Consider the following 14682-nt stretch of genomic DNA (forward strand, 5'->3'; position numbering starts at 1 on the left):
AGGGTTATGTTGCTCATATCGTGCGTATGGTGTCTCGCATTGCTATGCCATTTGGTTAGTTTAGACATGCTTTGTGTGAATGCCACCTGTTCAGTGTCTAATTACCATATATGTGAATTATGCATTGCCATCTTGTTGCAAGACATTATATGTGTGAATTATACAACGCTATCTTGTTGCAAAGGCATTATATATGTGAATTATGCAATGCCATGCTGTTTAGCCAATCATCATGTATGTGACTTATATCATGCTATCATTTTTTTGTATTATCACGTGTTCCATTTGTCGACAACGTTTGTATATTCAACTACTCTTCCTGTGCATCAGCCATTTGAAGTGGTGATGGAAGTATCTGGAGTGAAAACAAGGTATTAAGAGCAGACAATGCTACCTGCTAAAGCAGACATCTTGCTGGCTACAGAGAGCTCCTCAGAGGAGGATTCAGAGACTGATGACTAGTCCTATTTCCCCCTGAGGTCTATGCTCAAACTTGGCACGGTTATATTACCCATGTCATGCATGTTGTCTTGCATTGCTTAGTTTTTACATCATATATAGATTGCCATCTGCTTACTTGCTTACTATATAAATCATATATTTGAATTATATGATGCCATCATGTTTACATAGTACATACACATCATCTATCTGAATTATGGCATGGCTACCCATTTAATAAAGACATCATATAGTTATATCATCTCATCCTGTTTAGTGTTTACAGTCATCATATTTAGAATTATGGCATTCTATCCATGAATGTATGTGAATTATGGCATGCCAACCTATTTAATAAACACATTATATAGTTATGTCATGTCATCCTGTTTACATAGTCTCATATTTTGAACTATGTCTTTCCATCTTTTTTAGTTAGCCATCATAATGTGAAATTGTGTCATGCTATCCTGTTTAGTTAGCCATCATATATGTGAAATTGTGACATGCTATCCTGTTTGGTTAGACAACATAAACATGAATTATTTCATGCCCTCTTTTATTCCCCACTATCCATTGCACTTGTCTATCATACAATGTCTATACTTTCAATTACTTTTCTTGTTTATCAGCCATTTGAATTGGAGAGCGTGATGGCAGTATCTAAGAGAGTAACAACACGGTCTTCAGAAAAGATAGTGCTACCAGTTGATGCAGATAGAACCACGGTTGTACTTGCCCAAGGACCAGATCCACCACACATAACCCAGACTCTCGCAGATTGTACCCCTACCCAGTTGGACAGAGAACCAGCTACACCCCTTTTAACCCCAACCCCGGCAGATAGTAACCCAGTTCCAGTTGACACAGCACCGTCTCCACCATAGAGCACCCAAACACGAGCGGTTAGTAAGGGAACCGCAGTGCCCAAAGCACGAGGACCACCACTCCGAATCCCAACTCAACGCTTAAAGGAGAAGAAGATTTGTTCTCAGGTCAGGTTCTGTAGCTATGGTTCACACTCCTTTGCTCTTGCATTACTGTATTTACTCATACCAACTATTTTCAAATTTGAAGGATGGAATTGAAACTCCAATGGCGCAACAGGTATGTTTTAAACCTGTTTCTTTAACTGGTTTGCTGTTGTAACCTGCTCTATGTTGATTTCAGTTTCAATTGAATAAACAGTTATGTTCTCATGTCATGCACACTACAAGTGTTGTTATTGCCCTATAGTTACCCACACTTATATTTTGTCTATTCTGCTTTGTCTTGAACAAATATTATTTGAACTGTGTCTCTATCTTGATTTGGCAACAAAAACTAGAATGATATAGACCATAAAGTGATCATGGCACATAGATATATGTTTGTTTCATGTTGTTATCCTATCCACTTTACTACTGAACTCATTTACCAAAATGAGTTTCATATACAACATGGTAAACATGTGATGTATCTGCTTGTTTCTCTTTTAGAATGCGGACAAAATATTGGAGAACAGTACCGCATTATCCAATGGTAATGGAAGTAATGCAGATAAGGTTCAAGATAGTGAGACATCCCTGTTGGTCTCCAAGAAAGCTGATAAAAACTATCTTGACGACAGTGAGGGAACCCAAAAGTCCTGTCTTGATGTAGTGTTCGAGTTACTGGCCACTACTGCTGGCACAAGCTCTTTGAACTCGCTGCCTGAATCAGTTTGTCTTCTTGAGTCTCAACTTCAAGTTGAATGACATCGATCAGATGTGCTGCGACAGGAAGCTGAAGGACTGAGGAAGTCCCTGCAGAATTCAGATGCATATTTTCTGGTGCAACAGCAAGCGCTGGAGGATTTAAGCGCCAAACAAGAGAAAGTAAATAAGCTTGCTAAGCATCTTGTCAGCATTATGGGTACCCAGGATATTGTTTCTTGACATCTTCTGAAGTGGTTTCAGTTCTGGATTTGTTTTGCTGCGGCGTTTATCTGCGCTGGTCGCCAACTTTGACAACTAGTGTATATGATATGCTGCTTTGTTCCCTATATTTGCACTGGTGGTGAACTTTGATGCCCAGTGGATGTAATATGTGTAACAGCCGTGATAGCCTAGCATAAGTTGCTTGCTTATTTATTTCCTTCTTGTCTTGTTTATTTGTTTGCTTGTAGTCAGTGCAGTTCTTTTTAAAACTAGGCCACAATAACCATGGGCTAATATTTACTGTAGTGACACTGGGCCTCCTACGGGCCGTAGAAACAGTGGGCCTTCTACGGGCCGTAGAAACAGTAGGCCTTCTACGGGCCGTAGAAATAATGGGCTTTCTACGGGCCGTAGAAACAATGGGCCTTCTACGGGCCGTATCATCAATGGGCCTTATATGGGCCGTATGACCATAATGGGCCATCGTTAATAGGCCATATTTGATGATGCTATGAAAACGGCCCAACGTATTAACGGACGACAAGGCCGATGCAACCACGGGCTGAATTTGGCCCACAAGCAGAAAATGACAGTAACGGGCCGTAAGTAAATGAATGCTGGAAATGAGCCCAAGAATAAATGGGCTCTGAGAAGGCCGAAAGATAACATTTGCTGGAAACAACCCAACTGAATAGCGGGCCCTTAATGGGTATAAAGTGATATATTGTTCATTACGGGCCAGTTTCACCACGGGCAGTTAGTGGGTGTAAAGTGATACACTATTCATTGTGGGCCAGTTTCACCATGGGCCGTTAATAGGCCAAGAGTTACATAGGGCCTCATATGGGCCAAAAGACGTCATGGGCCATACATGGGCCAGAAGTGAAAACGGGCTGGAATCATATTGGATGGCCCAGATGACGCTACTGGTCCTAATTCGGATAGGGCGTAACGGGCCTTGGGTTAGCGGGTTGTAAATGGGCTATATGCGAACAAGCCGTTAACAGGCTTTCCATGGGCCGGCCCGCCACCTTTTGACCAAGTCAAACAGGCCGGCCTTTTCACAGGAATGGGCCTCTGTTGGGCCGTGCCACGTGTCGACGTATCATAGGCGCCTTCTGTCCAATGAGTGGTTGACATATGTCCCAACGGTGAGCCGACACATGTTTCCTCCAGCCAATGATGATTTTACACGTGGAAAATCCCCATTGGTCGGGGCTGATAACGGGTTATCGGATCCAAAACCCAACCCGATAGCTTAACGGTGTTCCGTTACGGTGGATGCCATGTGTCGGTCACCCTTAACGAAAGCAGTTCTGTGACGCATGATTTATCGTCATGGAAGTGGACACTTCCGTGATGATAATTTTGGTAATGTCATCGAACACTTGTACGACAACACAGGTATGACTATCTTGATTCTGTCATGAATTTGTCATGGATGGACATGCATGACAAAAAACGCGACCTACTATGACAAACACGTATCATCACGGAAGTGTATTTTTTTTGTAGTGATATGCCATGCATTTGTTCATTGATGCCCATTACTCTTTTGGTCCGTCAAGCCATTCTACTTCAGAATGACTAGGAGAAAGAAACTCCAGTACCTTGTCCATTTCGAGGATTGGGTCAAAGTAGTTGTATTCCGCAGATCAAAATACCAATCCAGCTTTTTTTCTGTTCTACCATGGAGTATTGCCATCTTTACGTCAGGAATATCATGGGAATTGCACACCATCCTTTGAATTCTTGATGTAGTGGTACTTCTCGCCATCATTATTTATTCCTTGGTTTCTGTGTTATTGTAACCGGAATGCTAACAAGTGAATCGTGATGTGTGAAATCAATACTCCTAGCGACCCCGTTGCTTGGTAGTTAATGGAAAATACTCTCACTCTTAGCGTGCTGGTTATTGAATCATCATCCTAAGATTGATCGTGCTACCTAGTCCATATTTCTTGGTGCACTCTTCGATCAACGAGTTAGGATTGTGTCAATCCCTCGCTCTTTTGATCATATCGTCTTGCCTTGAAAAGCAAGATTGTTTTCCGAGCTTAGTAACATATCACTGGTTCGTTATTTTTTGAATATCTTCTCAGAGGTATCACCAGTCTGTCCCCTGACCGTTATGTTGAGTTCATGATCAAGTTGGTTTTCCTCTAAACCACCCCTTCTCCAAGAATCTGTGTTGGATACCCCTAGCTAGTTGGCTAAGCTAAACACAACTTGGAGAGTTGGGAGATAAAAGCTTGCCTGACTTAGTTCATTCCAAAGGGGTATCTTTGTGTGTGTTGAAGAAAGATAATATCTTCATCGATTGATCTTCGTGCTCAGTTGTTGGATCTATTGTCTTATGTAATCTTTGATTTGAGTGTGGGCTATTGTCAAATCAAATCAGTGCCAACGAATTTCGTAATGTTGTGTTACTCATGGCTATTCCTCGAGCATGCATCATTATATATTTTGGTCTGACCAATGCTATCACCTTGTTCACATACGTTGATCTGGATAACCATTTTTGTTGGTTTGGCTTATCGCAAACAATTCATCTGAGTGACCTGTATATAGTCTATCACACACACTTTGATATGGCTAACCATTTCTGTGGTTTTGTCTCATTGCAAACAGGTTGTATGGACCAACTTTATGCTACTTATCGCACACGCAACTCTTTTCTGAATCATGCTTGATTGACCTGCCATCGCACACAGTTTATTTTATTGGTGACAGTTTTATTACCATACCATTTGTGATTCATGCATCACACATAGTTTGGTCGAATGGTCTCCTATACATGTGTCGCGTTAGGACCTTCCTGCAATAGTGTATGGTGATACTACATATTATGCAATCCTAAACATATTATACTCATGGTCCAGCCCACATTATATTTAGGGCCTATATAAGAGTCAATGGATACGATGATTTTGGCACCGAATTCGGCAACGAATCTGCTTTAAAGTATCCTTATCTAATTTTAAAGAATTCTCTGGATACGTAATATCCGATTCCAAATTGATTCTCCTGATACGGTATAGCATATATCATGCAGATACGGATTATCCGAAAATCAACTAGAATTTTCTAAGAGTTTCGAACTGGATAATCTGATTTTTGAGTAAAACAATCCTAGCCTAATATGATAGAGACTAATTATGGAGTTATCAAGTTCATTTGACTAGCATCTCCAACTATGAATTTTATCAATAGTAGAGTTCATGGTTTAATTATTCAATTTGTATTGATACCATCTCACAAAGCTTAGATTTTAGCCTAAATCATATCTTTATTTTCTTAACTAATTGATTCATGCAAGGCTGGAATTTTAAACCCCTCTCAAACATTGCTAGGACTATAATTACCTACCTAACAGATTGTTGATTCGAATATTTTGGTTTTCGGTCCAAGTTTGCCCCGTTTTCGATTTGAATCTATGGCTGGTATATCTGCATTTGAGTCCACAACCCATCAATATCGGCTCCTCTATGAATCCAAGAAAATAATATGGTAAAGGATATGGTATGAGATAAATCTATTCTGGTCCGTTTACACTCCAAAGGGTTTACAAAATGAATGTTCTCCTCATTATTCCCTTTGACCGCGGTCAATAGGGAGCGCACCAGACTTATAAGAGTTCCATTTTCATCTTTGGAAATAATAGTTGTGTGCCACCTTTATGGCATCATCTTTCATATCTCTATAATTCACACAAAAAAATCATATTAGTTAGGCTCACACATCTTCTTTGTTCACTTGGTGTTAGTTCAGAAAATCTGGGAGCGAGTCTCATGATCTAAGAAATTCTTGTTGTTGCGGATATATATGCAACAAGTCACTAAGAACACATCATTTTTGAAACACACACTTTACCAGGCTGGCAAATTAGGGTTCATGGTCACATGAATCTAATATTTCTAGCATGCAAATTTTTAGAACATTGGCATGAGTTAGATATTCATGTGTGTGTTTTGAGCCAAAACATAAAGACAACCTGGCAGAGTCACAAAATTTATCACTCATCATTATTAGTTCTTCTTGCTAAATAATCTTATTAATTGCTACAACACATCCTTGACAGCCTTAACACGATTCTTATTCAACACTCTTTTTTGCAAAAACAAAGTACCATAAATTTTTCTGTTTTGACAATAACTTCACACCCCCCTTGGGTAAAGCCCTCCTTGCGGCAGGCCACAACACATTCAGCCTGATCACAACGTGAAGTGGTATATGTCCCACTGAGATCTTTGCACGTCTTGGCCTCTGAACCTACAAAACAATAATCAAAATATGGTGCATGAAAACCAGATCCTACAATATTCTGAAGGGGCAAAAGAAAAGAATGCAAGTAAAGTAGTATAATTTATACATATGGCTAGCAAACATATAAACCATACATTGAGGAAGTGCATTGTTCTTGCAGGGGATTATTCTTAAAAATATTTACCAGGAACTAAATGGAGTGGCATGAGGAGTAGAAAACATAGAATGATTGTCACATTGAGGGTTCCCATGTCTCAAGTAATATACCGCCAGAAGGCAAGTAAGAGAGCACACGAAAGATGTACATCCAAATGGTCTGTGCCATCTCTTATAGCCATGGATGATGATATCTGAAGAAAAATACAAGTCAAAGATATGACATATCTCGTGTCATCAAGATATGTGTGAAAAGTAAAAGTCAAAGATATGGCATATCTTGTGTCTTTAATATATGTGTGACATGGTGTTGATATCTCTACTCCTAATGGAGCACTTGTTAGCCTGGTACTCCGGTTTTATTTCCTCTCACCACCCCTCCCACTGATTTTCCCTTTCTCATTAAAAAAGCAAATCTCATTAAAGGGAGATCTTATTTTGTGCTTGTTTTGGCACGTGGGTTGATTCATTTTAATCATGTAAATAATAGGTAATTAATAATTTAAAAATTGCACTATATATGTGAGATCACCTTCCTAAAATATAAACATAATATTTTTCTTGATAACCTTCCAAAACAAAATGAGATATTTCTCAATAAGAAATCATTAATCCCGCACATTATGTCATTTATTATTATCATTATCTCTACTATTAATTGACAATCACAGGTTTCCTAATATCAAAAAATAATATATCTTTTTCTTATGGCCGTACGCATCCGCGCGCCCCTGCGGAGGGGTGCCGTGTGGGACACCATGGAGCACACCGTAGCCGGGCCTGATATCATGGCGATACTCAAGAATGTCAGGGCGTGCATCACAGCGTCGAGGACGGCCATGGCGGATGGCGGGTCGTCAGACCGCCACGTACATACATTCATTGACGCAGTCATATTATATTTCTTATCAGTCATACAGAAAGCCAGACAGGCTACATTCTGAAATCAAGTGTGGCCATTCAAATGTTTAGAAATTCGCTAAAAATGTGTGCAAAAATACTCGGTAATCGTTGTCGTTCGTAATAGCCATTCATGCAAAATCTCTACTCCTAATGGAGAAGTTGGTAGTCTGGTCACTGGTACAACGAGATGCTATACAAATGGTTTTTAACCCCTTTCCATGACGACATTTTGAACCGTTGCGAGACAAGTGTGGGCGATAGGGGGGGTCCTTCCCACATGACCGAGAAACCGTAGGGGATATGGAGCCATGATGCACACAGTTGTCCCTATAAAACTGTTTCTGATATCTCGAATATCCCAAACGCTCCATCCTTGCTACTTGTTTGTGCTGGCATTACCATTGAAGTTGGTATTCTATGGTGCTACGTTTACGATGCGCAGCCCATCACAAATAGTTCACGAGTATAGAACGTGTATGATAAGAACAAAATCGCACACATTCACTTTGCCCGAACCGTATGCGATAACTAATTAAGAATATTAGTTAATCATCGTACAAGTGTCGGATAGGATTACGAAACGTCGGACCATCGTAACAGTGTCGAACATGATACTATCGCACACGCTATTCTTTGGTCCAATGTTTACGATGCATACCACATGAGAAACAGTTCATGATTGTAAATCGTGTATGATAAGGCAACTATCACAAACATTTAGTTTGCTCGCACCGTTTGTGATATAGTCTAACATCACACACGCTTTGCAAACGACAACTATGTGCATGCTTGCACATGTTTCCTCTCTGTGAACCGTGTCAGATTATGGTGTATATCACACACATTTGTGTTTTACCGACCATGTATGCCGTAACGACCTGCAGAGCGTAATTTCACCCTAATTTAATTGTTGCTATTTAAAATTGTACCTAATTTGAATTTGACTTTGAAAGTATGCTATAACTTTATTCATATCCATCAGGTTCAAACAACCAATGCATTATTCAACTCACAGGTACATATGTTCAAGAATTACATAAGCACCAAATAAAGAATAATGAGCCACATTTGTATACTTGTACTATTAAAGATGGTAAATAAAGAGGCGAAATACATTCTGGTTGCTGAACAGGGTGAAGCGGAATGCCCATATGTGCCCTCCTCCATGCAGAAGGCACACACGAATCTATTCCAACCCCTTGGGATGGTCGACCGCCCATCCTTCTATTGGAAATATGCTCTAGAGGCAATAATAAATTAGTTGTTATTATTATATTTCCTTGTTCATGATAATCGTTTATTATCCATGCTATAATTGTATTGATAGGAAACTCAGATACATGTGTGGATACATAGACAACACCATGTCCCTAGTAAGCCTCTAGTTGACTAGCTTGTTGATCAATAGATGGTTACGGTTTCCTGACCATGGACATTGGATGTCGTTGATAACGGGATCACATCATTAGGAGAATGATGTGATGGACAAGACCCAATCCTAAGCCTAGCACAAAGATCGTGTAGTTCGTATGATATAGCTTTTCTAATGCCAAGTATCATTTCCTTAGACCATGAGATTGTGCAACTCCCGGATACCGTAGGAATGCTTTGGGTGTACCAAACGTCACAACGTAACTGGGTGGCTATAAAGGTGCACTACGGGTATCTCTGAAAGTATCTGTTGGGTTGGCACGAATCGAGACTGGGATTTGTCACTCCGTGTGATGGAGAGGTATCTCTGGGCCCACTCGGTAGGACATCATCAAAATGTGCACAATGTGACCAAGGGGTTGATAACGGGATGATGTGTTACGGAACGAGTAAAGAGACTTGCCGGTAACGAGATTGAACAAGGTATCGGGATACCGACGATCGAATCTCGGGCAAGTACTATACCGCTAGACAAAGGGAATTGAATACGGGATTGATTGAATCCTCGACATCGTGGTTCATCCGATGGGATCATCGTGGAACATGTGGGAGACAACATGGGTATCCAGATCCCACTGTTGGTTATTGGCCGGAGAGTTGTCTCGGTCATGTCTATGTGTCTCCCGAACCCGTAGGGTCCACACACTTAAGGTTCGATGACGCTAGGGTTATAGGGAATAGATGTATGTGGTTACCAAATGTTGTTCGGAGTCCCGGATGAGATCCCGGATGTCATGAGGAGTTCTGGAATGGTCCGGAGGTAAAGATTTATATATGGGAAGTCATCATACGGTCACCGGAATAATTCGGGGGGAGGGGGGGTTCCCGGTATTGTACCGGGAGCACCGAAGGGGTTCCGGGGGTCCACCGGGAGGGTCTACCTGCCTCGAAGGGCCCTTTGGGATGTTTGTGGAGAGGGACCAGCCCCTTAGTGGGCTGGGCTCCTTCCCCCTTAGGGCCCATGCGCTTAGGGTTTGGGGGGAACCCTAAAGGGGGGCGCCCCCCTTGCCTTGGGGGGCAAGGCAACCCCCCTGGCCGCCGCCCCCTCCTCAGATTGGATCTGAGGGGGCCGGCCCCTTCCCCCTTGCCCTTATATATATGTGGGGGTGGGAGGGCGGCCGCACCCAAGTTCTGGCGCATCCCTTCCCCTCTCTCAAGTCCTCCTCCTCTCCTGCGGTGCTTGGCGAAGCCCTGCAGGATTGCCACGCTCCTCCACCACCACCACGCTGTCGTGCTACTGCTGGACAAAGTCTTCCCCAACCTCTCCCTCTCTCCTTGCTGGATCAAGGCATGGGAGACGTCACCGGGCTGCATGTGTGTTGAACGCGGAGGTGCCATCCGTTCGGCACTAGGATCATCGGTGATTTGGATCACGACAAGTACGACTCCGTCAACCCCGTTCACTTGAACGCTTCCGCTTAGCTATATACAAGGGTATGTAGATGCACTCTCCTTCCCCTCGTTGCTAGATTACTCCATAGATTGATCTTGGTGATGCGTAGAATTTTTTTGATTTCTGCTATGTTACCCAATAGTGGTATCAGAGCTAGGTCTATGCGTAGTTTCTATGCACGAGTAGAACACAAGTTGTTATGGGTGTTGATTTTTGTTCAATATGCTTACCGTTACTAGTCCAATCTTGTTTCGACGGTATTGTGGGATGAAGCGGCCCGGACCGACCTTACACGTACACTTACGTGAGATAGGTTCCACCGACTGACATGCACTTGTTGCATAAGGTGGCTAGCGGGTGCCAGTCTCTCCCACTTTAGTCGGATCGGATTCGATGAAAAGGGTCCTTATGAAGGGTAAATAGCAATTGACATATCACGTTGTGGTTTTTGCGTAGGTAAGAAACATTCTTGCTAGAAACCCATAGCTGCCACGTAAAACATGCAAACAACAATTAGAGGACGTCTAACTTGTTTTTGAAGGGTATGTTATGTGATGTGATATGGCCAAAAGATTGTGATGAATAATATATGTGATGTATGAGATTGATCATGTTCTTGTAATAGGAATCACGACTTGCATGTCGATGAGTATGACAACCGGCAGGAGCCATAGGAGTTGTCTTAATTTATTGTATGACCTGCATGTCAATGAAAAACTCCATGTAATTACTTTAGTTTATTGCTAAACCATTAGCCATAGTATTAGAAGTAATAGTTGGCGATATAACTTCATGGAGACACGATGATGGAGATCATGGTGTCATCCCGGTGACAATGATGATCATGGAGCCCCGAAGATGGAGATCAAAAGGAGCAAAATGATATTGGCCATATCATGTCACTTTTGATTGCATGTGATGTTTATCATGTTTATGCATCTTATTTGCTTAGAATGACGGTAGTAAATAAGATGATCCCTCATTAAAATTTCAAGAAAGTGTTCCCCCTAACTGTGCACCGTTGCGAAAGTTCGTTGTTTCGAAGCACCACGTGATGATCGGGTGTGATAGATTCTAACGTTCACATACAACGGGTGTAAGCGAGATTTACACACGCAAAACACTTAGGTTAACTTTACGAGCCTAGCATGTACAGACATGGCCTCGGAACACAAGAGACCAAAAGGTCGAGCATGAGTCGTATGGTAGATACGATCAACATGAAGATGTTCACCGATGATGACTAGTCCGTCTCACGTGATGATCAGACACGGCCTAGTTGACTCGGATCATGTAATCCCTTAGATGACTAGAGGGATGTCTATCTAAGTGGGAGTTCATAAGATGAACTTAATTATCCTGAACATAGTCAAAAGATCTTTGCAAATTATGTCGTAAGCTCACGCTTTAGTTCTACTGTTTAGATATGTTCCTAGAGAAAAAATTTAGTTGAAAGTTGATAGTAGCGATTATGCGGACTAGGTCCGTAAACTAAGGATTGTCCTCGTTGCTTCGTAGAAGGCTTATGTCCTTAATGCACCGCTCAGTGTGCTGAACCTCGAACATCGTCTATGGATGTTGCGAACATCTGACATACACGTTTTGATAACTGCTTGATACTTCAGTAATGTTAAACGGTTTAGAGTTGAGGCACCAAAGACGATTCGAAACGTCGCGAAACATATGAGATGTTTCGAGGGCTGAAATTGGGATTTCAGGCTCGTGCCCACGTCAAGAGGTATGAGACCTCTGACGAGTTTCTTAGCCTACAAACTAAGGGAGAAAAGCTCAATCCTTGGGCTTGTACTCAGATTGTCTGGGTACAACAATCACTTGAATCGAGTGGGAGTTAATCTTCCAGATGAGATAGTGATGTTTCTCCAAAGTCATTGCACCAAGCTACTAGAGCTTCGTGATGAACTATAATATATCAGGGATAGATATGATGATCCTTGAAATATTCGCAATGTTTGACACTGCGAAAGTAGAAATCAAGAAGGAGCATCAATTGTTGATGGTTAGTGAAACCACTAGTTTCAAGAAGGGCAAGGGCAAGAAGGGATACTTCATGAAACGGCAAATCAGTTGTTGCTCTAGTGAAGAAACCCAAGGTTGTACCCAAACCCGAGACTCGGTGCTTCTGTAATAAAGGGAACAACCACTGGAGCAGAATTATCCTAGATACTTGGTAGATGAGAAGGCTGGCAAGGTCGATGGAAGTATATTGGATATACATTATGTTAATGTGTACTTTACTAGCACTCCTAGTAGCACCAGGGGATTAGATACCGGTTCGGTTGCTAAGTGTTAGTAACCCGAAATAAAAGCTACGGAATAAACGGAGACTAGCTAAAGGTGAGCTGACGATATGTGTTGGAAGTGTTTCCAAGGTTGATGTGATCAGGCATCGCACGCTCCCTCTACCATTGAGATTGGTGTTAAACATAAATAATTGTTATTTGGTGTTTGCGTTGAGCATAGACATGATTGGATTATGTCTATCGCAATATAGTTATTCATTTAAGGAGAATAATGGTTACTCTGTTTATTTGAATAATACCTTCAATGGTCTTGCACCTAAAATGAATGGTTTATTGAATCTTGATCGTAGTGATACACATGTTCATGCCAAAAGATATAACATAGTAATGATAGTACCACCTACTTGTGGCACTGCCATGTAAGTCATATTGGTATAAAACGCATGAAGAAGCTCCATGTTGATGGATCTTTGGACTCGCTCGTTTTTGAAAAGTTTGAGACATGTGAACCATGTCTATTGGTGTATATGCATGAAGAAACTCCATGCAAATGGACCGTTTGGACTCACTTGATTTTGGATCACTTGAGACATGCAAATCATACCACATGGGCAAGATGACTGAAAAGCCTCAGTTTCAGTAAGATGGAACAAGAAAGCACCTTGTTGGAAGTAATACATTTTGATGTGTGCAGTCCAATGAGTGCTGAGGCACGCAGTGGATATCGTTATGTTCTTACTTCACAGATGATTTGAGTAGATGCTGAGTATATTTACTTGATGAAACACAAGTCTGAATTATTGAATGGTTCAAGTAATTTCAGAGTGAAGTTGAAGATCATCGTGACAAGAGGATAAAATGTCTATGATATGACCATAGAGATGAGTATCTGAGTTACGAGCTTTGGCACGCAATTAAGACATTGTGATAATTGTTTCACAATTAATGCCGCCTGGAACACCATAGTGTGATGGTGAGTCCGAACATCATAGTTGCACCCTATTGGATATGGTGCGTACCATGATGTCTCTTATCGAATTACCACTATCATTCATGGGTTAGGTATTAGAGACAACCGCACTCACTTTAATAGGGCACCACGTAATTCCGTTGAGACGACACCATTTGAACTATGATTTGGAGAAACCTAAGTTGTCATTTCTTAAAAGTTTGGGGCTGCGACGTTTATGTGAAAAAGTTTCAGGTTGATAAGCTCGAACCCAAAGAGGATAAAATGCATCTTCATAGGACACCCAAAACAGTTGGGTATACCTCCTAATTCGGATCCGAAAGCAATAGGGATTGTTTCTTGAATCGGATCCTTTCTCGAGGAAAAGTTTGTCTTGAAAATTGAGTGGGAGGATGGTGGAGACTTGATGAGGTTATTGAACCATCACTTCAACTAGTGTGTAGCAGGGCACAGAAAGTTGTTCCTTTGGCGCCTACACCAATTGAAGTAGAAGCTTATGATGGTGATCATGAAGTTTTGGATCAAGTCACTACCGTACCTCGTAGGGTGACAAGGATGCTTACTACTTCAGAGTGGTACAGTAATCCTGTCTTGAAGGACATGTTGCTAGACAATAATGAACCTACGAGCTATGGAGAAGCGATGGTGGGCCCATATTCCGACAAATGGTTAGAAGCCATGAAATCCGAGATAGGATCCATGTATCAGAACAAAGCATGGACTTTGGTGGACTTGCCCGATGATCGGCAAGCCATTGAGATAAATGGATCTTTAAGAAGAAGATGGATGTGGACGGTAAAGTCACCGTCTATGAAGCTCGACTTGTGGCGAAGAGTCTTTCACAAGTTCAAGGAGTTGACTACGATGAGATTTTCTCATCCATAGCGATGCTTAAGTCCGTCGGAATCATGTTAGCATTAGCTGCAGATGGATGTCAAAACGAGTTTCCTTACTAGCTTTTGT

At 41.5% G+C, this 14682-nt stretch overlaps 1 long non-coding RNA gene across 1 annotated transcript; it reads right to left on the reverse strand.

The window, feature by feature from the left end:
• Window positions 1-6342: 6342 nt before the first annotated feature.
• Window positions 6343-6900, reverse strand: LOC119367504. Its single transcript, XR_005176332.1, has 2 exons — window positions 6790-6900; window positions 6343-6611 (listed from the first exon to the last, which is right to left on the reverse strand). It is a non-coding gene; the product is annotated as an uncharacterized LOC119367504 (long non-coding RNA).
• Between the last annotated feature and the right edge of the window lie 7782 nt (window positions 6901-14682).

The sequence above is a fragment of the Triticum dicoccoides genome, chromosome 2B, assembly GCF_002162155.2.
Source record: "Triticum dicoccoides isolate Atlit2015 ecotype Zavitan chromosome 2B, WEW_v2.0, whole genome shotgun sequence".
NCBI classification, from domain to species: domain Eukaryota; kingdom Viridiplantae; phylum Streptophyta; class Magnoliopsida; order Poales; family Poaceae; genus Triticum; species Triticum dicoccoides.